This window comes from Onychostruthus taczanowskii, unplaced genomic scaffold (genome assembly GCF_017590055.1).
Source record: "Onychostruthus taczanowskii isolate IOZ18803 unplaced genomic scaffold, ASM1759005v1 scaffold116, whole genome shotgun sequence".
In the NCBI taxonomy this organism is placed as follows: Eukaryota; Metazoa; Chordata; class Aves; order Passeriformes; family Passeridae; genus Onychostruthus; species Onychostruthus taczanowskii.
In genome coordinates this window covers 1,538,918-1,566,156 of record NW_024498294.1, presented here as the reverse complement: position 1 = coordinate 1,566,156, position 27,239 = coordinate 1,538,918, and the positions used below count along the sequence as shown (strand labels likewise).

General features: G+C 43.1%; 1 protein-coding gene across 1 annotated transcript in view; it reads left to right on the top strand.

Moving 5' to 3' along the window:
• Positions 1 to 378: 378 nt before the first annotated feature.
• ATP2B2 (ATPase plasma membrane Ca2+ transporting 2) overlaps positions 379 to 27,239 on the top strand; it is a 388,824-nt gene continuing 361,963 nt past the window's right edge. The window contains exon 1 of the mRNA XM_041427564.1: positions 379 to 476. The gene's annotated coding sequence lies outside the window, so the exon portion shown is untranslated. The remainder of the gene's footprint in view (positions 477 to 27,239) is intronic.

Below are 27,239 nucleotides of genomic sequence, written 5' to 3'. Positions count from 1 at the left end.
ATCCGCGCCAGGCTTTCCCCTTGAGGTTTTTGCAGAATTCTGTCAGAAAACTGCCGCGCGTTGAGGAAAAATAAAAGCAAAAGGCAGGTGCTGGTGTCAAGCGTTGGGTGCCGAACAGGCGCGGCCGAGCCCCGGGGCCGCGCTCAGTGCGCGGAGCCTCGGCGCGGTGCCGGCCCCGCCGCGCATCCCCCGAGCCCGCGGGAGCCCGGAGCGGAGCGGGGCGCGGCGCAGCCTCTCCCCGCTGAGGGGAGCCCCAGCCCCGCCGGGGGAGGCTCGGCTCGGCTCCGGCACCTCGCGGGGTGGGGAGAGGCGCTGCCCGCCCCCCCAGGGCTTCCCCGCTAAGTCTGGCGGAGCCGCCGCCTCCCAGCGCAGCGCAGCGGCCCCGGCGCAGGAGGAGGCGCCGTGCGCGGCCCGAGTCCCCGGGCGCTGCCGCCGGTGCGGGGACAGCGGCGGCTCCGCTCCGCTCGCCGGCTCAGGTAGGAGCGGCAGCGGCGACCCCCGGGGCTGCCCCGAGCCGCGGTGACCTTGAGGGGGGCGGGAGCGCTGCCGGGGCCGAGCCCAGCCCGGGGGCAGCGGGATGCGGCCGGAGGATGCGCTCGGGCGGGGGATGGAGGCGGCTCCGCGGGGCGGGCGGATCGGCGGCAGCGGCTGCGGGAAGCCTCTGATCTCGGTCCGGCTCCAGCCCGGAGGGCTCTCAGGGGCGGGAACGGGTCGGGAGGCGGCGGTGGCCGCGCTCTGCCCCGGCCGGGGGCTGGAGGCGGCGGCGGAGCCCCGCGCTGCCCGCCCGCGGCCCCGGGGACGCCGCTCCTCCGAGAAATGTTAATGTGAGACAGTCATAAGGAGGGAACGCCGCTCCTCCGAGAAATATGAATTTGAGACAGTCATAAGGAGGTGGCTGCCCGCAGCCCCGCTCCCTCGGCGGGGTGATGGAAGGAGAAGCCCTCCCGGGAGCTCCTTGCCCGCCGTGTCCCCGGCGCTCGCCCAGCTCCGGCGGTGCCGCTGAGCTGCGACCGGGCCGGGGCTTTTTTGGTTTTTTTTCTCCTTTTCCACGGGGGGATTTAAACGCTTTACAAGCAGTAGTTTGCAAAGCCTCGCAGTAGTGCTGAAAGCCCGAGCAGAATGCGGCGGCGGGTAACTTTGCGGGTCACGCAGCGCACCAGCCCGCCCGGCTGCCCGGGATGCCGGCTGGGTGCCGCTGTAGTCCCGGTCGCCACCACCTTGGCATGGATGCCGTCAAGATGTGCTTTCCTACCGTCACTGCACAGAACGGGTTCTTCTGCTGAAACCTTGGTTTGGAGACTGTACTAGATACGTGAAAGGAGGGGCACTGTCTTCCGTTCTGTATCTTTGAAAGGCCTCCTGTACTGCAGGCGGAGGAAACCTCTCGTTTGCTGAATTAAACTGTCCAAAAGTTTATTTCTTTCTGTGTATTTCTTGCTGATTCTTTTGCTCGTTTTTTTTTCTCCCCCATCTTATTGTGCAGTTTTATCACGTTACACCAACCCGATTCTGTGCTAATACTTTCTTTACTTTCTTTTTGATTAAAGCGTATTTTGTAGTAAAGTGCTATTTGAGAAGCATGGGTACCAAGATAAGGTGCTGGGAAGATAGGCAAGCTGAAAGCAATGTAGAGTAGGACTTAACTGCTCCCAAAATAAGCTAAAACGTAAGTTTTTAAACGGTGTGAAAGTTGATAGTGCTGTAACTCAACTCCCAAAGAGTAAAAGGGAATCTTTTAAGGAATACTGTGTGTGGCTGGTAGATACTGCGAGCCCTGGTTACGTAAGCAGTTCTTTGAGTGGCTCTGCATGCACACTGTCATGTTCTCAGCAGCACTTGGTGTCTGACCCTGTCCCCTCACCTACACGTGACTAATTTTCATATGCTGACTCAAACAGGATTCAGCATTTTCATGACTTTTCTGTGGAGAAGTGGTTTGTCTGTGGTATCTTGCTAAGAAAGCAGCTCAGTATTCTCTGCAATGACTTCATCTGACGTTAAGCTCGGTTTTCAAAGTGAACATTGCTGCAAGCTCTTCCTAAAGCAAAAGAATATGGATGAAATGTTCAGTTCAGTGCCAATATTAACATAGTCACTTTAACACTTAATGGAATGAATGCAGAGTGTTCTGCTACCTTGAATTCCTATTTGATACCATTACCAGCACTGTCCTTTGCTCACATGCTGTAAATCCAGGACCACAGCCTCTTGCTTACCCAGGCTATTGAGTGTGACATTGATCCCAATGTCTGGCACGTCTCTCTCTCCTGTAGGCACACAGTTTGTGGTGATTGGGAGTGGGGCTGGCCCAGCCCCATCCCCAGTGGCACAGCTGTGAGCAGCACTGCCAGCAATGAGCCATGGAGTGCCCAGGGGCACTGACCAGCCACAAAAGGGAGCAGAGGGCACACAGGGGCAGTGCATCAGCATGAGGGGATAAAAGGCTGGGCTGAAGAACAAGAGGAGTAGATGCTTGCAGCCTTCAGAATTGGTCTGGTGTTACTGTGTGCGGCTTGAAGCTTTCTGAAATTGTCTGGGGTCACTCTGTGTGTTGTGGCCATCTCTGCTGCAACATTATCCCAAACATATCTTTTAACCATTCAATTGGCTATTTCCTGATCATGCTAAGTACATTTGTATTGTTTTTGACAAGCTCCATGGGACGATAACTGGGATATTTGTATGGTGTCCTGTGATGCTGTCACCTGATGGGTTTGGTTTGGAGGAGTGCAGGGAGGAGGCTGAATGGAGCAGCATCCTGGCCAGTGCGTTGGGCTGGGTTTGGTTTGGTTTCCCCAAAGAGGTGTTTGGTGTTATTGGAGATGCCTCAGGGTTCCTCTCCTGGCCTTTGTCACTGTTTCAGAGGGCTGTGAGTCTCCACTGTGTCCCGTGTCACACACCAGGCACCATGGGGCACCTCTGACAGCGTTTGCTGCCTTTTGGAGCTGGCTGAGTCAAACCTGCTGCGTTTGTCTGGCTCCTTATCCTTGGTGAGCCAAGAATAAAGCACCTCAGGTCATTTACCACAGAAACTTCAGTGATGTGACTGGCAAGCTGGACTGTTTGTCTGAATATTGATAATCCTCTAAGTGCTTGGAGTTTATCTGCATCAACAAAACCTGCATATTCTGGTTATTGTAGGCAGTTTAAAGGGTAGCACATGAGGTTGAAAAGGAAATTCTGATACTCAAAACACTCCAAAACTTGGATTGTAACTTAAGGATAGGTTCAGGACTGCAGCTGGGGAAAAGTCATCTGCATTGACCAGGGGAAAAAGCAGAGTAATTGTACAAGAGATAAGTGATTGTTTTAGTGGCAGTCTGATGGGAGATGATAGCGGAGGAGATAACTGGGAACAGAGCGAATGTTTAGAGTTAAATAAAATCGTGTAGCTGCTGAAAACTTTTAAAACAAACATCTGAACAAAGTTCAAACTTCTGGTGACGCTTATCCTTGGAATGTGTGTGTCAGACATAAGAATTCTGTTTCCAAACAGCTTTACATTTAATGCACACTGTACAGTAAATGGTTGCAATTTGCAACACTCAGAGTGGAACTTAAGTTGTCCTTTGAAAGAAGAAGTTTGTAAAAAGTAAGTTAAATAAAATTTTTATGTATAGAAGTGGCAAATGCAAAAGGATAAATAGCTTTAATTATCTGAAAAGAAAAATGTAAAATATTTGAGAAAGGAAAAGTGAGAATAAACAAGAAATATTTGTGTGTAATAGGATGACAGAGGTGACAGCAATGAGTGTCACAGTCACTGAGGTCCAGGTTGGTCTCAGTATATTCATGCTACAAAATTATCAGTTAAATCATAATGGCTTATTTATTACCAAAGCCTGCTTTGAAAAAAGTTTCATCTTCATAAATGGAGTAATTTAGTAGTGAAATATTGCAGACTTCCATTTTATGGGTGTGACCAATTTTTCACATCTACGTGATCTAAGACAGCATTTCCCAAGGGATGTGTGACTCCCACATTGCTGATGACCCCACATCCAGCAGCATGGGCTTGTATCTAAGGGTCATTATGTAAAAGGCTGTGTCTTCACCTATTTTGGAAGTTATGCTCAGAATTCTTGAGTATTTTGTAACATCTAAATAAAACAACTGGTGTGCTGCAGGGGCGCTCTCCACACGCTGGAATGTAAACCAAAAAAGCTTTAAATATTTCTAGGAGGCAGAGGTTGCTACATCTTTAATTAGTGCAATAGGAAGCGTGTTTTGGAGAGTTCACCAAACACCTTTAATTGTGCAGAAAAGGCATTTCTGAAGAGCCTGCTCAGGTCAGTGCCCTCAGTGCCTCAAGAGCAATTCTTTTGTCAATGCTTATTTATCTGCTTCCAGCCTTTCTCTCCTTTGATCCAAAGGCTTGCACTGCTGGGTTTTACAGTCCCTCCATCACTCCCATTCCCATTCACATCCCAAGAACTGCTCAGCTTCTGAGGCTGCCACGTTTGGGGTGCCAAAGGCGTGGGAAGGCAGGGCTGTGGTGCCAGAGCTGAGATCTGCAGCAGTGGGGCTGTGTGTTGGGTTGGTGTGTGGGGTTGCACAGTTGCCATAATACAGGAACCTCTGTTTGCACAGTGTGTTTATTCCCTGGGTGGTGGAATGCCTTTAAAAAGTCCCAGCAGTAGGGTTTTCAGAGCCAGATTTCATGGGTGCTCCGAGGTGTTTCTGCCTTCTGTAGCTGTGGGATTGTGTATTCACTGTGTGTAAACACAGAAACTGTCAGAGGGGCTTGCACGTTCATCAAGGATTGATGTTAATTGTTGAAGGGATGGGATTTGGAGCTGCAAGACTGAATCACTTTTCCCCCTCACACTCCACAGCAGAGTGACCTTGGATGCACATTTCAAGTTTTGAAAATCTTTTGTGTGTTGTGAAGCCAGAATAATGCAGCTGTCTCTGGTCAATGTTTCTGTTTCTCAGATTGATAAATCATTAATTCCACAGTGTTTGGGGAATTGCCTTTAGCCTGATTTATTTATTAAAAAGGCTCAAATAGCTTGTATTTAACTTATGAAAATTATACCTACTCTGAAATCATCCATCAGGGATGAAGATTGCTCCAAGATACTGCAGCTGCTGTCCACTCCAGATGCATCTCTTCATGGAATGCTTTAGGATTCAGGAGTTTCCTGGTGAACAGGATTTCTCCTGATGCTTTATCAGTGATCCTAATGCCCAGCACATTCCTTTTGTTATCTCATTATGAGCAGGAGATTCCAAGCCTCTGGATAGCTTTCCTGTGCAGAAAAAGTCACCTTGAAAGTATTTGCTGATCCTATATATTCTGTCCTGCTTACTGAACAGCCATTCTTCATCAGGGGCAGTTATTCCCACTGATGGGAAATCTTCCATCCTGGAAGGTGTGATTGCATTCAGCACAGCACAGACAAAATGGGGCCATATTTTAGATGATCCAGCATTCCATTTTTTGTGACTCAGGTAATTTGTTGGTATTTTAAACTTTTTTTTGTACTGTTGTTATTATTTAAAGAGGTTAATACTGTTTAAGAGGATTGCAATAATAGGAATTGTGTTTTCAGGGGATGTTCTCTGTAACCCACACTGAAAACTTCCAATAGGTTGATGATGGGTTCCTAGAAAGTATCCCAATAGGCGTTTCAGAATATTTTTAAGCAGAAGTATGAATGAGGAGATTTATGATAATCAAGATATGCTATCATCAGATTTCTGTGCAATTGCTGAAGTTTAAAGTAATTACTCCAGAACAATTAAGATTTACATTCTTTTCCATCTGAGGAAATGGATATGTGCATTTTTATGTGCTGGCCTACAGTTACAGGAAAAGCACAATGGAAATTTTGAGAAGAAATTTCATTATTTAAAATGAATTGGTGGCATTATTAGGTGTATTTACAACTGCTTTGCTGCATTCAGCTTGTGGCCTTAGGTTCAAATGCAGTGTTAATGCATTGCTTTAGTCTACAAAGTCTGCATGTCCACCAGCATTTTTCTCATGTGTGAAGTATTTTACAAGCTTTAAATCACTTTATGTGTAGTAAAAATAGAAGGCTGGCATGAGTTTTGGCCTATAAACAGTAGAAAGCAATTACATGAAGACAAAATGTTAAAATTTTACTTGGAAGAGATCTATTCCACATCATGGGGTTTTTCTTAATTACAGGAAATGTCCAAAAGCCCTGACAAGAACTAGGCCCATTTTTTAGTTAAGCTTCAAAATGTCACAAGAATCAATCTGGAAGATGTAGAATGATTCTTCTAGAAAGGTTAAATACTCTGAAAAATTAATGTGTTATATACAGCAGCTGTGGTGGTTCTGTGTCAAGTGCTAAAGGATTTGAGAGCAGTAGGAACAGGAAAATGCCATTATGGCCTGTGAAGGTTGGTGTTAATGGGTGTGTTCCCTCCAAAGATACACTATTACACTGCTTTTTGTGCGACCCAGCGCTGCTCCCCTCATATTTCCCCTTGGCACTGCTGACATTTATTGCTCCCCAGCTAAATAGGATGACAAGACAGAGTTGCATTTACTGTGAATTTTCTTGTGTTTTTTTTTTTTTTCTCCACTCATTTTCTGCAAGTTTCTGGACAGTGGAGAAAAATGGAAAGGTTACTGTCTGAGTGGCAGTCCTGTTAGACATCCTGGCATGAAATACGCCTTTTTAAAAATACCATTATACTGTTTTTTATTTATAATGGCTTTTAGAACCCTTCCAACAGAACCAAGCTGATCTCTATTTATTGTTTTTCTTGATGTATAGATTTGCACTTGTTCTGCTTACACTTCACTTTTCAACAAGTTCTTCAATGCTTCAAGTTCTAGTTTGAATTTTGATCTTGTTTGCTTGTGAGCTGGAGGTGATATGGACCCTGCCTGTTTCCTTCACACACATTTTTCTCTCCTGGCATTTTCTAATGTGTGCAGTGAGTTGTGAGATGAATTCCATTGCCAGTGAGTTTTAGTAATCACTTTTAATTTGGGTGGTTGGTTGGTTTTTGTTTTTTTTTTTTTTTTTTTTTTTTTTTTTTTTTTTTTTTTTTTTTTTTTTTTTTTTTTGAAGAAACCACACCCACTGAACTGCAATTTCCTATCAGTTCTTCAACCCCATGAAAATATCACATTGGCCAGTCACAGAAAGCCTTACTGCAGCCAGTTTAACCTGCCTGGTACTGGGGTTTCCTTCTGCAGTAGCCCTGTTCCCATACCCAAAAGGAATTTCATTGCTTTGACATTCTGATTATTTTCAGGCACTTAATCCTTGCGGTACCTACATGGTGATTTATCTTGTTTCAGTGTCCTCTGTGGTATAAAAGGGAGGTGGCTGGCTTTGCAGTTTCTTCAGTTTAGCCTTGCTTCTCCTTTTGAAGCTGCACGCTGTTTTTGCATCTCTACTGTCCTTTGGGAACTCTACCCTCCCTTTGCGCATTATTGAATATAATAGCTAATGTTTGGGGATGGCTTTAGGTAATTCCTTAAGTACTCTGTGGTGAACTTCATCATTCTCTAGCAGACTGAGAATGTCTGGCTTCTTTTGATACTTTTTAGCCTATTCTTTCTTTTCTTCAGGCCTCTAGTCCTGTCTTCTCCGTGAAAATCACTTTAGAAACATTTTTGCTTTTCATTATCCTTTAGATGGAAACATAAAAGAATATGAAGGAAGTACTGAATGCTTCAGCTTTCTCTTTGCCATCTGTTATTTTCTCTCCTTTCCCATTAAATACTAGAACCTCTGCTTATCTCTTTCTCCCACTTACTTCTGTTGTATTTATAGATCCTTTTCCTATTGCCTTTTTATGTCCCTCATTAGTTGTTGATCCTTTTGTGTGTTGGCTCATCTGGATCAGAACTGAGCAGTTTGTGCCATTCTAATTCTTGTTCTTTGTTAAATGTTCTTGTTTCACCTTTTGTACAATCTCTTCTGCTAGTCAAAGCCTTTGAAGATTCTGGGTGTAACAGTCTCTTCCAGTGTTTGCTATATTCCCCCTGCACTGAGTTAATCTCTTGCACTATTTTATACGCTTTTCATTGGTAATTTTTTCCTGAATTCCTTGATCCTCTCTTTAAGAGATCTTACAAATCATTTGTCTGAGTTTGCTGAAGTTGCTGCCCTGAATTCCACTTCTTTCTTGTGCTTCCTTCACATCTTCCTTTCACTGTGTCACTGGTCAGTTCTCTTGACCTGTGATAATGCTTACTTGAAATGTATTGCTGCCCTTAAGATCCCAGCCGATGCTTTCCTGTTAATCAGAATAAAATACAGCTGCAGCCTTGGCAATGCTGCCATGCTCGTGCCTTTATCCTGTTAGCACTGCTCCAGCTGGATGATATCCCGTGTTTCCTCCTCAAGGAAAGGCTGAAAAAATGCAGATGTGTGAGGGCTGTGGCATGGGATGGGAGAACAAATTGTGTGTGTCACCTGCTGTGTTAGGGGGCATTTTGTGCCTCCATACTCTTTGCTTGTCCCTGTGGGCTGTTGCTTCAGGTTTACAACTCAGTTCTTACAGAGTGCACGTAACCTGCCTGCTTCAAGGGTTAATTAATCACTGCTTGCAAAGCTGCTGGGAATTTTGGATAGAAAATGCTGCTGTAAGCACAAAGCTCTGTTTGTATGTGAAGGTATTTGTAATGTTATTGAATAAGAGCATTAAAGCCATTTACTTATGTAGAAGTGAAGTGTGATATGTTCTACATATACACAACCAACCAAGTGTATTCTGTACATGAAAATATTGGGTGTTTTTGCTGCTGCTCTTGAGGACACCTCTCTGAGAACCTTTGCATTTCAAGTAGAAGAACCTGCCCAGAACCGAATGCCCTGTAGTTAAAATTTCATCCAGCCCTAGGGAGAGAATTTGTAGACTTAGCACCAAGGGTTGTGTTCTTGTCAAGTAACATTCATGGCGTGATTGTCAAATAAGTTATAGATAATGTAGTAGGAGGGTGTAATGTATTAAGGGAAGGATTTTTAAAAAGGGGAAGAATGGAAGCCAAATGGAATTTTAAGTCCTGTTGGCTGGTCAATGGGATTTGTGCGTCCCTAATTTGGATGTTTTTGAAAATGACACTGTAAATTGGTGACTAATAGAGATCGTTCCATGATAATGGCTTACAAGTTACCATTAATAATTCAGCTGGAGGTTATTGCAGTCCGACTCAGCACCTCCTGAAAAGCTTCTCTCTGTGATTTTAGTGGCTTTGGGTTATTGGGCACTCTGATGAAATAATGTGCTTTTGAGGGATGATTTTGCCCCTTTCAATACATCTGGCAATCAGAGCTGAAAGTCACGAATTACAGGAGAAATGGATGCTGGAGCCTTCTTTAGTGCCATTCACGTGCCAGTATTTTCAGGGATGTGCAAGATCCTTCCCCCTGAGTGTGGGAGGATTCGGGCAAAGCGAGTTTCTTGGTGGAAGATTTCCACAGGCAGAGCTCGGCGGTGGATTTCCTTGGGAAGTGGGAAGTGGCTGTTCCTGCTGTGCAGCACAGGTTCTGCATTGCACGGCCCTGTGATCCCTGACCTCCCTGCATCCCCCTCCCCTTCCTGCATCCATCCCTTTCCATATCATCCTTGCATTCCCCTTCCGTCCCCACAGCCTCACCCCATCCCGCATCCCCCATCCCATCCCCCATCCTATCCCATCCCCACATCCTCCATCCTATCCTTGCATCCCTCATCCTATTCCATCCCTGCATCCTCCATCCCATCCCTGCATCCCCCATCCCATTCCTGCATCCCCCATCCCATCCCATCCCATCCCATCCCATCCCATCCCATCCCATCCCATCCCCGCATCCTCCATCCTATCCTTGCATCCCCCATCCTATCCCATCCCCGCATCCCCCATCCCAGCCCCGCATCCTCCTTCCTATCCTTGCATCCCCCATCCCATCCCATCCCATCCCCGCAGCCCCTCCCCGGCGCTGCCGCAGCCACCGCTGGCTCGCACCGCTCCTTCTCCGTCCTTCCCCGTCTTCCTCTCCTCTCTCCCTCCGTTCTCCACAAACACGGGCGCAATCCTTTCCCTGTAAACCATTCCCACTCCCCAGCACCCTCCCGTTTGCTGTCGCTCCGGCTGGAAGCGCGCCGTTCCCGGCGGCTTTAAGGGAGCGCTGCCAGCTGGACCGGCCGGTCTCTCCAGCCGGGATTTCAGGAATCCCGGGAGCACAGCGCTGTCTTTGGGTAATCTGTGTGTAAAGACGGAAAACAGAAGACCCAGGAGCATGAAACCTGTAAAACAACAACAGTATTTTTAAAAAAGCAGATGGAATATTGTGGGATTTCTGAGGAGATGTGGATTTTTTGTTATTATACCAATATCTGTGAAAAGACATTAATTAATCAATGCGAGGATTGGTGAAAACAAGTTCATTAACACTGAAAGATGAGCTGATAGGTCCAGATACCTCTGCAGTAGAGAAATTTATTTTTCTAAGTGAAAACACAGAGGTGCTAGTGTTGAACTGGATACAGAAATACTTCCAAATACATTTGGAAGTATTTCTGTATCCTCACAACAGCACTCAGTGCCTGCTAGCAGTCTGCCTCTGCAGCAGCAAGGGCTGTTCAGCATTGATGGCTTCTCAAGCTCAATAAAATCCTGCCTCAGACGTGACTCTGCCTGAATTTCTCTGTGGAACAGAGGATTGCACAGCAAAGGACACTTGGGGAAGCTGGAATGAGCACTTGTGGGTGCACACATTAGTGTTTGGTTCCTCTGTGGGTGCTTCAGTGCTGGGGGTGGGGTGGAATGGGATTTTTCATCCTGTTATTACATACAACTTTTGGCTTCATGACTTTCCTACCATTCAGCCTAAGTTTTTTTTTTTTTCTTTTTCATATTTCTGTGTAAATATGATGTAAACAAATTATGTAATTGTGGAGAAGCTTATAATATCCATTCTGGTTTTAAACCTGTGACTTCTGGAAGGAGATTGCAGCCCTAGAAGGTTTGCTGTGTGAGGGGAGGGTATACAGCAGGAAAAGCCATAGGATGGCTTTAAGTGTTGAACAATAAAACCGGAACAAAAAGCTTTCTATAAATAGTAGCCTGGTCCCAGCTCAGTGAAGTACTTAAGCACATGCCTAAATCCCTCCTTGTTCAACAAAGCACTTACATGTGCACTTGAATTCTGCTGGAATAAAACACTACACATCAGGCCTGAGTGCTGGGTGGGATTAGGGGCTGTGGGGACAGACTGACCCAGAGAAGGTCACAGAGAAGGACTGACCACAGCCCCTGGAATGCTGGGAGCCTTTACAGGACATTTCTGACCCCAGAGAAGGGTGATTTCCCCCCCACCCCGATGTGCTGGGGGCCTTTGTGGGGCAGTGTTTTATCGGAAATTTCTGACACTGTGCACTAACCAATTTGCTTGGAGAACTGCTGGGCATGGAAGTGTTGCAGAGCAATTGTCTTCTGATATTCCAGCAATTGTGTTCTGGTGCTGTTTGCCAATTGATCAGAGTTAGTGATAACTGCTGCTTTGGTGATAGTAGGACCTGTATTATCCACTGAAGTGAATTTCCATTTTCTTTGTGAAACTGAGGCAGTGAGGATTTTCCTCCTGACATCAGTGAGGCAGCTGCACTCAGGAGTTCAGAGGATGGGCTTCTCCATCCAGGTATCCCAGTTAACACTCTCAGGGAGTCTTCAGGTACATCTAAAAACCATTTGGATCTCAGTTTTAGATTTACCTACGTAAAATCTCTTACAAAGGCCTAATTTTTCAGAAAATACCATCTCTTTTCTTATAAGGAAATCTAGTTTACCATTTCAGTTTTTCAAAGTATTGCCCACTGTTCTACAGGGATCCTGACTATTGACAGCTATTTTTAGTCATCTTATCTCTGGAAAGGCTCCACATAAATTCCACAGTGGTTGTTGTGGCTGGCTGGATCCATCAGAAAGTGAGAATTAAAAACTGTACCTCAATCAGGTGAAAATAATGAAAATACGATATATCCTGGTTATTTTTTACAGCATGGACATATACAGCGAAACAGAATTTTTTTTTCATTTGTAGGAGCATGAAGGTTGTAAAACTTACATTTCCACTGAGATGGAAACTTCAGTGTGTCAGTCCCTCATCAGGGATTCTGAGGTACAGATTGGCTTTTGAGAAACCTGCCCTGAGTCCCTGCTCTGACTGACAGTGTAGCTTTCACATCTCAGATCACTCAAAGTTAATCAGCCCAAGATTTCCCAAATGCATTTCAGAATATTGGTTATCTTTCATCTTCACAGCTGGGATAATTCTTAAAACTTTTCTTTCCAATGGAAATCTGGTTGAACTAATGAGTGGTTGGGCTTTTGATAAAGCAAAGGTTTTACCAAAAAATGTTCTGATGTTTTGATGAAATAGAGTTACCATGATGATTTAGTGGAGACATAAATATATATATATATATATACACACACACACAAACACACACATATCTGTCAAGTGGATCTAGAAGACCACTTTCAAAAATATTCTTTGAAGAATTGTGGCTGTTTAAAAAGTCTGTGGAGCCCAAATCACGCCTGGTGCTAGTTGTCAGTCACAGTGCTGGGGTTTTGTTTACTTCACTGTTTCTCTGTTGAGCAAATCTGAGTACCTGTTTTGTGGGGGTGCTCTAAATCTCTACCAGGAAAAGCACACTGTAAGAATGGTTAATTCAATGTTATACATTTGAGCTGATTAAAGAAATTCTAATCTGGATCCTTATGTAGGAAGTCATAAAAGGCTTTCATAATTTAAACCAGATCAAGTCTATAAAGTCATAATAAGCTCATGTAAATCTCCCCAGTGTAATTGTTGAAATTTTTCAATTCTATAATTAAAAACACCCCTCTAAATATTTCAGTGAAAGTCCCTTGTTGCTTTGCATTCTGTTTGATTAGGGTAGACAGAGCATTGGGGAAGGGCCATTTTGGGATGACACAAATCCTGGCCAGTGTCAGGGTGGGCTCTGGCTCGGTGGGCTGCACTTGGCACTTTGAGTTACACAAAATGGGCTTTATCTCTGTGAGCTTCAAAGGGTATGAGTGGCACTTTCTGTAGCGAGGATCAAAATTTCTGTTAGAAACGGGATCAAAACACCAAAATCAGGCTGCAGAATGACACATAACTTCTGTTAAAATTGATGGAGTTTCACTGTGGGATGTAATTAAGCAGGTTGGTGGACAAGAAACTAATGAGCTGGCCTTTGTGAAATATGCAGAGAGAGTAACTTCCAGTAGGATACTGCCAGGGAAATGACAGATTAGAATGGAAATAAACTGATGAAGTATTTGATGGTCTGATGTTGAAATGTGCATGCAATGAAGCAAGGGAGTTCTGCAAAGCATAACTCTTTGTCAGGCTTCCTCTTTGCTGAAAAGGACTGCAGCGTTTTTAATTAAATCTTCCGGAGCTGTTTTGTTAAAGCTGCATGGCAAATAAATTCTTTCATTATTTGGTCAATGGTGGTGCCAGAGGCCTTCAAGTCTCACCTCCAGGAGAAGGGAAAATAGAAAATATTCTAAGCTATATATAAAGTACCATTAATAATTTTCAATACAAAAATGTTGGTAATTTTTATCAAGAAAAATTGTCCAAGAAATGGAATTGCCTTCTGTTCCTTTTAGGAAAAAAACCCCATTTTTCAAAGACAGAATTTTGTATGTGTTAGGGATTATTGCAAATAAAGTTGAACAAAATGGTCATGCTTATTTAGTTAACAAAAATATTTAATAAAGGAAAAAGCATCAGGCAAACATGATCAGTCATTAATTCCTTTGCAGTGCCTTCTGTGCATTTTTTTTCTGCAGAAAGCTTTCAGCAGACTTTAACCTAAGCAGGGCTTCATCACCTGGATCCACTGTCCTCTCTCCCTTCCTCCAGCTCCTGGGGAAATTGAAATCAAATTGCATTGTGCAGCAGATTAGTGCTGGGTTCAGTAATCAGCTTGCCAGCAGTGGTGACCCGGGAGTTTGGTTGTGAGTGCTCCGTCCCCCAAATCCAGGGCCGTGGCTTTTCCCTCCATCTTTCCCTCCTGTCCCACACGACCTACAAGGGAATCTGGAAATGCACACACAGGGCTGAGCGTGGGAACAGCAGGCAGAGAGTTCTGAGGGAGGAAAAATGGATCAGAGCAATTTATCAGCTCATCCCCAGTTCCTCCTGAGTGCGGAAAGCAGGTTTGCTTTGGCCACACTCACCTTCCAGCTCCTGTGTGCCTGTGCTGGGCTCGTGCTGTAGGATTTACATTGATGGCAGCTGTTTGCACCCACTTTTCTCATCCTCACCCAGCAGCTTTGTAGTTGTTGAAGGTGCAGTGACAGTGCTCAAAATAGCTTTGGTCTGAGAAACTCTGTATTTTCAAGTTTTTTTTTTTTCTCTCTCTTTAATATTTTTTTTTTCTTTTTGTTGTCCAAGATGCTCTTTTAGCACCACCAGGGTTGGTAGGAATTGAAGTTCTTCACAGATTAGTCCAGCTGTGGAAATCTTTGCTGGATTCGTAGAAATAACACAGCACTGTTGTTGTTAATAACTATTCATATAAATAACATTTGTTGTTTATATGAATAGTTGTGTGAGATCATTATAAGGTCATGACTCATATTTAAATACATAATATATTAAATATATACTTCCTAGATGCTTATTAATATGCATAATAATGTCTTGGCTTTCTGGGGGCAAATAAGTTTTTGTGTGTGTTGAAGCAGGAATTACAAGGAACTTCCTGATAGAAGTGAAGCACTTCCTATCTATAAATATTTGTGAAACCCTGTCCAGCTATAAATAGGAAGGCAGGCTGGAGATGTGATCTTAGAAGACACTAGATTCAGTGAGGATGGTGCTGGAGTTCTGGAGCCAATGAGGCACCAAGGAGGTGCTTTTTATAGATGAGTATTTGGCCCTGATGACACACACAGATTACTAAATTGATTAATTTTCTGTTTCTGGCATAAGATTTTCTCTGCATCATCTCCATCATATGTGATGTTTTCCTGTAAGTTGTAGTTCCTGGAATCAGATAATACTGCAAAACCACATTTTTCTTTTTTTTTTTTTCTTTTTCTTTGACTTTCCTTTTAAAAAGTCCTTTGTAACTGTGTAGAAAAATATTTTGAAATGCCTCAGATGTTTACTTAAAATAAAACAAACCATCAATTTTTCCTCCTTCCTTCTCATTTTTATAAGGAATTACCAGATTAGGATTTTTTTTTTTTTTTGATTTCTTGGTAATAATGTCTTTACAAGATAATTCTGGGGCTGCTTTGGAAGTCAATTCTCTGCTACAGTAGTCAGCATTAATACAGCTGCATGAAATTCCTAGAGTGTATCATTGCCCTTTTAATGTTCAATTGAGAGTGAAAAATAGCATTTAAACTCACTGGGGCAGGAAGTGCAGGAAGGTGGAGTATCCAGTTGCCAGCAGGTTTACAGACACAGAATCATTTAATGAACTTGAGAAAAGTAGCTGAAAATGAAGAAACTGCACATTCAGTTGAATCCTCGGTGTGCTCTGTGGTGCTGCTGAACTGGAGCAGATTACAGAAATCAAGTAGGAGCATTCAGTATTTTCCTGTATTTAAAAAGAAAAAAAGAGAGCTCTTTTCTATAGAAATTAAATCCCAAGTTCTGTTAGATAATCTCAAACTTAGTATTGAAGCCCCATGAATAAACCATTCTTATCAGCTGTGTTACAGGGAATTTCAGTGTGATTATGACAAGCAGAAACTGGTGTTGGAATAAATCCTCCAAACAGTAACTCTAATTGCAGGCTTAAACTTTCAGAGGATTCACCTTTTAAAAAATAATATTTTCTATGTTCAAAATACTTTTTAAGGAGCAATAAGGGTGTGAATTAGATAGTCCCTATAGTGTCTGTGTTCTGGGCAGCCTCGAGGGTGGCAGGATCCCAGCTGAGCAGGTTTTTCAGTACAGCCTGGATGATTTCTGTCTGTGCTACAAACACCACAAAGATCTCTGCAGACAGCAGAGCTCAGGGCACTGGGGGTCTTTGCAGAGAAGGTTCAGCTCTGATGGCTGTGTGAAGTGGATGAAGGCACAAAAAATGAATTGTGCTCCCAGGGCTCTTCCAGAGGAGCGTGCAGGGAAATCCTTGGCTGAGCCTGCAGTTCCTCCCAGGTGTGGAAGAGTATGTGCAGTGTCTGCATCCCTCAGCATCCAGCTTCACTGCCCCTGACTTGCAGCACTGGAAACTGGAAAAAAAATCAGTATTTAGAAAGCTGGGATTAGGGAATAGGCCACAGGAGCTGAGTATTTACCTGAGGCAACCAGGCCAGGGCAAGTGAAGGAGATGCCCTGACCAAGAGAAAGTTGGTGGTGTAAGATGGGTGGAAAATGTTCTTAGTTGTTGTTGGATTTTTTTGATCTCAGCTCAGATAGAAGATAGCCCAATTACTCCAAGAACTGGTTAAAAAGAAAACAAGGTCATAGATGTTGAGGACCTTTTGAAAATGTCTTTATTGAATTGTTGAAATGCGTAAATTCTGAGGAGAATAAGAGGAAGAGGCAGCTGATGAGGCAAAGCCTTCACTGGCCATCATGCCTAAAACTCCACAAAAAACCCTCACAGAAGCAGAGGGGAGTGGCAGAGGTTTATCTGCAGCTATTTTTGTGCTGGGTTTTCTTTTTCCTGTGTAACTGAAGATGGGCAACTGCTTAAGAGACTTTTGTGGGGAGAGTGACAAACGGAGCTGAAATGTGTGCATTGCAGCTGCTCTCCTCTCTGCGTGTCCACACTCACTCCAGGTATGGTTTTTCCATTTCTTCAGTGTCCTGGGGACTGCAGGCAAAATGCAGAAAAAGGCACCTTCCTATGTGCCTTTGAATTGGGTGGGCATGCTTGATATCTCCTCATTGTTTATGTGCTCTGGTGTTTCTGATAAATCAGTGCTTTCTTCAGCAGAAGTGTTTTTCTAATCTGGTAGTTTATAAAGTCATCATCAGGTCAATATGCAGCATAAATTAACAATCTACTTCCATGTATTTGTATTAGAGAAATTAAAAATAATATGAATAAATGTTATCTTTGACAAATAGTATATAAAGTATACAATGAACAAAATATTTACCTGAAAATAAACACTCTTACCAAGAACATTGATATTGTTAGGCAGAGACATTAGTAGTGTGTGTCAAAATCACATCTTAATTACAAATGTTTTTTGGGAAACTTTAGCACGTTGTTCTTCTTTTGCCCACCCTCCTGATGATGTGATCTTCTGTAGTTCCCACAAAGAAGCAGAGCAGAAAACAGTTGTTCCACAGCAGTAGGGTGGGAACATGGCAATTAGGGCTGAATGCAATTCCAAGCTATTGAATATGTGTAAACATATCTTTACATCTTATTTCTAATGGTGACCCAATCACTGAGTCTGTACAGATGGACAGCCTGTTTCTCCTTCCTTAACAGTTCTTGCAAAAAAAAAAAAAAACAAACAACTTTCCTTTCAATTTCTGCTGTTTAGTGTGCATTAAGTACCTTTGATTTCCAGTATAGTTCCTCTTTATGTAGCTGTTTTGCAAGATGAGCTATAAACATTTATAAAATGTAATTATAGAGACATTTAATTGCTGTATAAATAAATGGGTTTGAAGACAGACACAAGAATTCTCCATGGAGTCACTCGATGGTGTGCGTTGACTCTCAAATTGATTTTCTGGGTAGGAGGAACTGGCTCGGAAGTGCAACCAGTCCCAGCACAGCAAAGCTTTAGGGCTTGCTGTAAATCTGTCAGTGCCTTTTAGCAAAGTTTGTAACCTTGGTTTGGTTTAGTGCTGCTCCAGTCCCATTGTTAACCCCACGTCAGTAATTCAAAATGTTTCACGGCATCGCAGGCAAATTTAGAAATGCCAAATTTTCAAGGAAATGATGTGAATGAGAAGAATTATGGCTTGTATGAGCAGAGGGGATAAACCTCTATGGAAGTGTTCAAATGACTCAAAGGCCTTATGAATTACAGTTGCCAAGGCAGGACTGTGCTGTTTGAAGAGTTACCAAGTATTAATTGCAAACTTTTCAACCATGACAGATTTAGGAAAGCTTAAACCTGCTGCATTTGGTCTTGCTCTTAGCTGATTTTCCTGTCTGTTTGAGCTGGTTTTCAGGGCTCTTTGATTTGGCCAAGATAAGTGTGTGTGCACAGAAACACAAAATCATTTAATTACCACTTGGGGTAAGTGGTGAATGTGAACATGCACATAAACACACACATGCTGTCCTCAGAATCATCTAATTACTACCCAGGGCAAATAATCTTCCTGTTTTCTGTGCCCTGGGGCACAAAAGGAATGTTTTCTTCTTTTGGTTTGTTTTAGGGGCAGTAGGCTAAGTGTTTTTCTGGAAGATGTCATTTCATGTCTGAGCACAGAAACATAGTGGAAGTGACTGTGAAAATTAGCAATACATTACACTCTCTTGGCATTTAAATATTTTGTTTTGTATGAGATTGATTTGTGTGTCTCCCTTGCATCTTGCTAAATGTTTGACATTTATATATACAGCACCATGATTAAAAATGTTATCTTGCCTAGAAAATTAGAAATATAGAAATATTGTGCATATTTATTGTTTGCATGTGGACATAGACTTTTGTATATGTGTATCTAGATTTCTGTTTTCCTTATCTGTTTTGGGTTTTCACATTTTTGCTTCAAGGCTATTAACAGAAAGACTAAATATAACATAGCTCTTGTGAAATGCAACGTTTGGCCCATTCAGTGGGTAAGGGGACCTTGGCCAGTTTACCAGTAAATAGATGTTTAAAGCAGAGAACTAAAAATAAGATTAGAAAGTGATCACTAATGGGCATCCTGTAGGTTGAGCAAGAGACTGCTGAAACAAAAATAATATTTATGTGGTGCATGAGTACCACTGCAATAAAAATGAATAATGACTGAGCTGCTTTCTCATCCTTGGAAGGGGCCCTTCCCCTCCTGGGCTGGAGGGCTCTTTGTGGAACACCTGCCCGCCCTCTGGGGACTGCCCCTGCTCTAGGTAAATAGGAGACTTCAGGCTGTACAACCTTTTAGCCTTGCTGAAATATTAATTCTCTTCAGCATTCCAGACTACGCACAAAGGAATCCAAGTACAAATGCTAATTGTTGGGGAAGGAGGAGGCTGTGAGAGAAGAGCTCTGAACTCACTATACCGAGAAAACCTACAGCAATGTTGGCTATTTTCTTGTCCCTTCTTTAGCTGTTTCTTTGTCCCTTCCTTCCTCTGGATTCCTCACTAAGAGCTTAGAGGCAGAAGCCTTTATATTTTGCCCTTTCAATACTGTAACTATTTAGGAATGGCTTTTCTTAATAATTAAAGTCCTTTGCCTTAGTTATCCCTGCTGAAGCTTTTGGGTTTGAGAAGGTGAATGCTCCTGAGTCCTGGAATACACTTACCTGTCTACCTGTTGATATTCCTGTTGATATTCCTATTGATATTGCTGTTGATATTGCTGTTGATATTGCTGTTGATATTCCTGTCAGCTCTGCCTGCCAGCACAGGTACCAGCTACTGTGCTGCTGTGCTAACTGAATGGGCCCTGCAGGATCTCAGTGGATGATTTTACCCAGCTATGAGGAGCAGATTTGCATTCCACACTGGGCTAAAATCCCTGTGAATTATCCCTCAGATAAAGTTGGTAAATTTTGTCTGCTTTCATATTGATTGAAACAAAAATTTTGAAAGAAACAAAACCAGAATTGAACTGAAACGACAATTACAGGATTGTTGGCAAAACACTGCATAAGGATTTGCTTTTCAGCCTAAAATACTTACCAGCTCAATTAAGACTAAATGTTTTTCAGATTTCCTTGAATTTAGGTGAATTTTGAAATGAAAATTTAACAGTATAAAAGATTTTAACATTAAATATTAAATTGTCAAAAAAGAAGCATTTTGCTTGGATTTTAAAATGAGATCTTTTACATTCTGCAACTTTTGCTCTCACATTTTTTCCAGCTTAGCCTCTTGGTCAAATACGACTTGAACAGGAATTGGTTTTAGTCGTGACCTCTCTCTCCTGCTCCTGCTCTGCCCAGCTCTCCCCAAGACAGCCCTAATTTTTCCTGCTGGCTGTATTATCACTGATCCCACTGACTTCTGCAAGATGTTCCTGTGCTAAGTGAATGGCATTTGGAGGAGTGTCATGCTCTTTACTGAGGTTCTCAGTCGGCTGCAGTTGGGCTTCTCAAGAAAACTCAGCCCATTTGCTTCCAGCATGCTGCTTGATAAGTGATATGGACAAGCCCTTCCCTAAGCAGTGAAAGGAGGAAAATCGAAGATGTCTGTGTTTGTTTGTCCATATTCTAATTCTCTAAATGGATTTAAAGTCTAAAGTGTGTATTATTTTTAGGTTCATCAAGAAAAGCACACATCCATAATTCAGATTAGAGCAGACCTGTGCTCTGTGGCAGGGGCTTTCATCTGAAATAAGTGCAGCTATTTCTTCATCCAGGACATTTCCCACCAACTGGTTATTGCAGTAGCTGTATGTGGTATTTATGATGTGTATAGGAAAAGCAACACATGTGCTTTTATCTGATAAGTAGTCTAAAGGCTTTTTTTTTGTTGTTGTTTGTTTGTTTTACAGTAGTTAGAAATTCTGCCATTGCAGACTTGAATTAACATTGCTTAATTTTGGAAGAAATACTTTATGAAGAGTGGCTGGAATTAAATTTCAGGCAGCAGAGGATGAGAAGAGGTGCAGGTACAGAGCTTCAGCCTCCTCTTGTGCACCAGTGACCAGGGTGCTCACTGGCATTTCTGTCATTTGCTCTGGAGACTTCTGTGCATGTTAATGCTCATCTGTTAATGTTAATCATCATTCCTGGTTTTAAATGCAAAATCTCCCTGCTTTGATCTCTAGGCTCTCCCACAGCCCTGCCTAACATTGCTCTTAAGCAGGCTTTTCACAGGTCAGATACTATTTGTCAAAAAATCAAGAGAAAATGTCTGCCCACAAGTTTCTCATTTGCATATTCATCTGGGCATATTCCTGGCTCAGCCTGGGCTTCTCGTTCTTTTCCTTTCATTAAAATCTTCTGCTGTGCAATGAGCTCATCACAGCACTTTTCCTCTCCCCGTTCCTTCTGGAGAAGAATTGCCTGTGTAAATCACTGAAATGGCATCACTGATTGCCACAGTCTTGTAATGTAGCTGCAACTCTAAGAATGATTCATCCTTGGATCTGCTCAAGGTCTCCAAATACGAAAGAAAGGAGAAATAGTTTGAATTATATAGAGGAAGTTCTGCTGAGAATTCTCCACACCCCTTGAAGCCCACTGACTAACTGCTGCAGATGATCAATATTGGCTATCAGGGTTTTTTCACCCAGCCATCCAATTAACTTTGCTTCCCAGTGATACATGGGAGAAATGAGACCAGAGTTTTGCTGGTGCCTTCAGACTCTGCAGGTATGTTTTACACCAAGATCCAAAAGAAAAAGGATTTTTACTTTTTCATATTTGAACTATCACAAGAACAGCCAAGGATAAATGACTTATCTAGAAGACTGAATCAGAATTTACTTCAGGAAATATTTCCCAGACACCTCTAGGCCTAACAGAGAGCAGGAATGACTACCAGCTCTGTCAGATAACCCAGAAAATGCTATGGCAAAATGCTGCTGGCATTGCCTCTGTGTTGGAAGGTAGGTACAGAGAATGGAACAACAGGATTGTAAGGCAAGTGTAGGGGAGTTGTATATTCTTCCCAAATGTCCCAAACAGTGGAAGTGGAAGCTGTCAGAAAAAATCCCCGGCACAAGTGTGTGGTGGGCAGTGAGTGCTTGCTCTAGTAAATGCTGATACATTTCTTTTTCATGAGTATTGGAAATAACCCTCCTCTAATGTGCCACACTGCTGGAAGTGCCTCATCTCCAAAACACAACACCTACAGAGACAGATTTAAAGAGCTAAAATTCTCATAAGAGCTTTAAGCAATGTCCTTTATTTATTCTCCAAAAGTTCTTGAAAAATGTAAATGCATTTCCCCATATTCCTCTGCCTGCAAACTGAAAAGAATCCAAAATTTCACTGCCAATAAAGGAGAGAGGGGAGAACTGAATCTGAGGGAAAAAAAAAAAGTTTTGGTGAAATAGGATTAGTTCTTAAATCTCAAAAAAGCTTGTGGAGTCATGCAAAACAGAAAAGAGAGGTTTAGCCTGCATAGAAACAGAATCACATGAGTGCAATATCATTCAGACTTTCACTCATGTGACGTTTGGTTGTTGTTGGAGACAAATCTTTGAGAAAAGAAGTACAGTAGTTTTTATAGATAAGGAGCTCAATTTCCTTAGGTTCTTGCAGTACGTGAAACACAATTATTGCAAGAGGGCTGGAGTGGGAATATGGAAAATACTCTCCTAATTTGGCTGCACGTGTGTTTTCTTTAAACAGTGAGTTGTTATTTTCGTATTTAGGGGGATGTGTGTTGATTTGTGGGCTCTAACAGCAGGTGCAGCATGTGCCACTGCTGGAGCTTCCTAAGGGAGTGACAAAGCACAGGGACAATTAGGAGCTGCCACAGTGAAGATGAGTTTAAAAAGTCTGATCCTGGGGAGAGTGGCTGGAGAGAATGAGATTTGTTTGTCTGTGGGAGCTGCACAGCCCTTTCTGTCATTTTCTTGCAGACCTCTTTGAGTGATTGTCCCCATGCACAGAGCCTGTGGAGGGCTGGATCTCCATGGCCAGCAGCACCTGCAGAGTGCTCTGTGTCTGCTGGGCTGTGCACAAGGAGGAAAGAAGGATACAGTGCATTTCCTGGGGCTCAGCTCCTCTCAGCTGCTCCATCCTCCAAACGAGTGCTCTGTGCCTTTGGGCTGCAGGAGTGGTTTGTGTTAACAGGCTGCTCGTTAGTATTTCTTGGTGTTTTTATAAACCTGGGGCTTGCCTGGAATAAAGTTTACTGCTTCAGCTTATTCAAAGGAGGCATAAACCCCCCACATTCTGTTCCCTGGGGTGATGCTGCACCTCAGATTGCTCAGTGTGGATTGTCAGTCCTGTTGGAACTGGTCTAGATAATGCAGCCAAGTACAGCAGAACTCTGAGGGAGTTCAAGCAGCAGATTTCGCATGAAAAGTTTTTTTCAGGAAGCAAATTCTCCCAGTGCTGCCTACAGTGCCTGAGTGCTGAGGCTTGTGGCAGCTGTTGAAGGCACTCATGTTATGCACAGGGTCAGAGCTGAGGTGGAACATGGGGTCAGTGTTACAGGTGCCAGAACAGGCATTTTGTTCCCTTCTCTGCTCTTGGATTTTCTCCAGCATAACCTGTGCTGCCTGTGTAGGGTTTGTGTGCTGACTCCTTCCCCTCCTCAGAACCCTTCTGAGGAGAAAGGAATCAATGGCAGCACTTCCAGATGCTGTGGTTGAAAAGGTTCAGCAGTGAGACTGATCCTCAGTCTCTTGTCTCTGTAACTGAGAGAGAGCTGAGCTGTTCTGCTGTGTTTGTGATCCTGGCTCACACTGTGAGTGACCAAAGAGCATTCTGGTCAAACTTGTCTCAGATTGGGTTCAGAAGAAACAGGAGAAAGTGCAGGACTCAGTGTCCCATAAGGTAAATTCTGTTTTAACCCCTGGATGGAAAATGGTGATCCCAGCACTGAATTTGTCCCAGGTACTCTCCCCTCAGAGCCTGGCATCCTCTGGCAAGCAGGGACACGAGTCATAACCATTCCTCACAGCTTGTACTTGGCCTTTTGGGCCACTTCCAATGTGACAAAAGTCCACGTTACAAAAAACACTCCCTGCATGCCTTTTCCTGCCCCCAAATTCAATTTTCACTTGCACTACCATGGATTCAACTTGGAAACTTTTTATCCGCGCTCATTAATGTGAAAGAAATAATATTCTGATGGGAACGTGATTTTTTTCCTGGTGTATTGTACCACGCTCTCCTGAACTCTGTAAAACTCCTGTGCACAGCTTCTTGCTGTTTTCTAGTTATTCATAATAATCTGAATAATCTGTTGTCTTGCCTTGTGTCTGGTGCTAAGGTAACACCATAGCAGATGGAAACTAATGTCTTTTGAAACCTACTCTCAGAGACAGTGAAAGTTAATGTTCCTCTTGAGTTTTTCTCCTATCATTACCTGATAGCTGGTATTTTGCTGATACAATATTTTCTCTATAGGAAAATTTCTATTTTTCTACAATTTTAGTCTATATGAGAATTTTTTTTTCTCACCAGAAACAAAATACAAATAAAAAAGTGGATTGAGGCAGTATGGTTGAAGGGAGAAAATTTTTTTCTCTGGTTAATAACTCTTACAGAAAAGTAAGTTCAGCTTGAAAGAATCACTGCTGGGATACTAAATGAGTGTTTTATTTAAATGAAGTAATGCCACCAGCTATAAATCACCTGGTGGCTCTGCCTTGAACATTTTTCTCTTTGGGTAGATATGACTAATTTCTAGAGGCAGGAAAGGTTTATTTGCATTGATCCCCCAGTGCTGACCTCAGTGCCATCAGCTGTGAGTTTAATCACATCTATTCAGATGGATTTCACGCGATCAATGTGAAACTTTTTCAAACCCTACAAATATTGAAGTTTTCCTGACTCTTCCTACAAAGAGCAAATAGGACTGCAGTATTTTTATAAGGGTGACAGCTAGAAGTTCCAGTTAAATGCCTTTTATTTTGTAGTGGAGAAGTGATGCTGAACTTGCGAGAGACAGAGGTGGGGGTGTTTGAGAGTTCAGACCTGAGAGTCCTCACTGCTCTGGAGGGAAGGCAGAGTCAAATTAGGTTTAATTTGTCTCAGGCCAACAGCAGGGCCATGCTGTGCTCTCAACTGACCCTATTATTTGAAAACTGAGGATGCTAAAGAAAAAAAGGAACAGTAATTAAGATACTGTGAATTAACAGGTTTCCTGTGCAGCAGATTGAAAGTGAAGCCTGGCCAGCAATGTGGGCAGAGGGGAGAGAGCTGCAGGCAGAGCAGAAATGCAGAGGCATGTGCTCCTCTGGAAATGCTCCCTGGGATGTCCTTCCAGAGAGCAAACAGGGAGTGCTCAGAGAGCAGCAACATTTTCAGCCCCACACAGATGTCAGCCAGGGCACTAAAGCAGAGAGTATCTGTGCCTGGGGAGGATTTGCCTTTAATTCCCTAGAACAGGAATTGTAGTCATCACGGTGAGCAGAAACCAGCCTGGTGAGCCACTGGGGTCTGTCAGAGGAGTAATTGCTCAGAACATGGAAAAATAACTTTTGAAAAACCAGAGCAAAGCCATGGAGACAGTATTTGGCAGGCCATGTGTTTAATGGTGAGAGCTCACTTCACTGAGACACGAACAAGCACTTGCTACCAGTTGTTCATATCTGGCTTCTGAGGCAGGGAAGTGCCATGAGAAATCAAAACACTCCAAAGTTCTTCAGATCTAGATGGTGAAAGATTTTATTTCACCGAGTGATCTAGAACAGGAAATCAGGCTTGTTGCTTTTGCTCATTAGTGAATTAAATCAATCAGAGCTGAGTTGAATTGGCTAAGAATTTCACCCAGGCTGCTTTTCCCTCTCCCCCTGGTTCCCTTTCTCCTGTTTCTGGTGGCTCTCAGTGAGTGCTGGTAGAGAAAAGGCTTTGGCACCCAGCAGGGGCAGAACCTGAGCAGCAGCTTTTGTGCTGAGCTCAAGCAGTCATTCACAGGCAGTAGAATTTGGAGGCAATAGTGGCCATTTCAAAAGAGTTGGCAAAACTTGGAGGTGCTTGAGTGCAGGCTGTGAAGAAGATGAAAGAAGGACGTGCAGAAGATGCCATGTTCCATTTCCCAAGAGATAGGAGGACCTTGGGAGATGACCAAGAAGTGCTAAAATTCCTGAGACTCACCTTTTTTTGTTCTCATTTTGGTCCAGTCCCTGCCGTTCCTGTCCAGCTCTCTGCTCACACAATGTTTTATGGCACTGCCATTGTTTTCCTGGGCAGCTTAGGTTGTAATTTCAGACTGTTCCCACAGTATATTCAATGTGTTTCCAGTCAGTGGATTTCAGTTAAGGAGATTAGTTGCTCTTATAGAATGCTACTGGACAACATTAATACTTGAGAATTATTGTGTAAAATAAGGTTTAGGCTCCCTGGGTTGAGGGTGGTAAGCTGTAAAGTTTTTTTTCTTAAGTGCTTAATTTTCTTGTTTGCTCCAGATGGATGGTTTCAATTGATTTCAGGCAAAGGTGTTTCTACTGGCCATACATAATGCAGGAGCTTTGTCTGAAAAAAAGTAAACATTCTTTATTTTGCGTGGTTATGGATGTCTCAAACCCCTCTAAGCTAGGACTGCTGCAGGTATTTTCAGGCACTTTTATTTATGTGAAATAATTTAAATGGATATTGTAGGTAACAAAAGTGATGGGTTGTTATTTTATGCTGTCTTTTACTGCATCATTGTAAATCAGTTTAACCAAATATTTGCTTGAAAACCCTAAAATAGCACATTTTATTTCACTTTTGGTGTAAATGGGCATAATTTCATTTGACTTTATAGCATGTCCTCTGTCCTAAAGTTAGCCCACATTTCACAAGGGGAACTCCAAGTTGCCTGTTGGTGTAACTTTGGGAAAGCAGAATGGATACTTCAGGAGCCTTCCTTGGAACACAGAAATACAGAGTAAAGCCTTTTTCTTTCTTAAGTCCTTTCTCCTCCTCTTCTGTCTCTTTTCCCCACATGTGGAATTTTGGGTTGTCTGTGCTGACCAGGAAGGCTGTGGGAATATTGGACTGGAAATGGCTGGGCTTGAACTGCTTTTACACCGAGACGTGAACATCACAAATGTCTCACTTTAACACCTCAGCTTCCAGTACAAAACCCTTAAAATTTTGTCAAGAGCACGGTGACTTTTCTGCCCAAACATCTGAGTGCCAGCTCCAGCAGCCTTTCCTGGGGCACACTGGGGTTTGTGGCTGCAGGAGCTGCTGGCTCTGAGATGTTTCCGAAATCTGCTCGTGGAGCAGCGACCAGACACGAGCGTGGGCAAAGCTTCCCCTGCCAGGCTTACGGCACCTCCTGGCTTTGTTCTGCTCCTGGAACTCTCCAAATGACCTTTTCTGTGCCCTCTGCTGGACTCCAGGGCGTGCCAGAAACCTGGATTGATGGGAACTGCAATGGCTGGAGGTTCAAGAGCAGCAAGATCTGTCGGGAGAAGGATTAAATCTTATGGAAGCAGTTGGTATCACTGGAACTTGTAAATTTTAAAGTGTTGTGTGTGAGTGGGAAGGCAAAACTAAATAGAGCATACAGTTGGCCTTAAAAAAAGACCC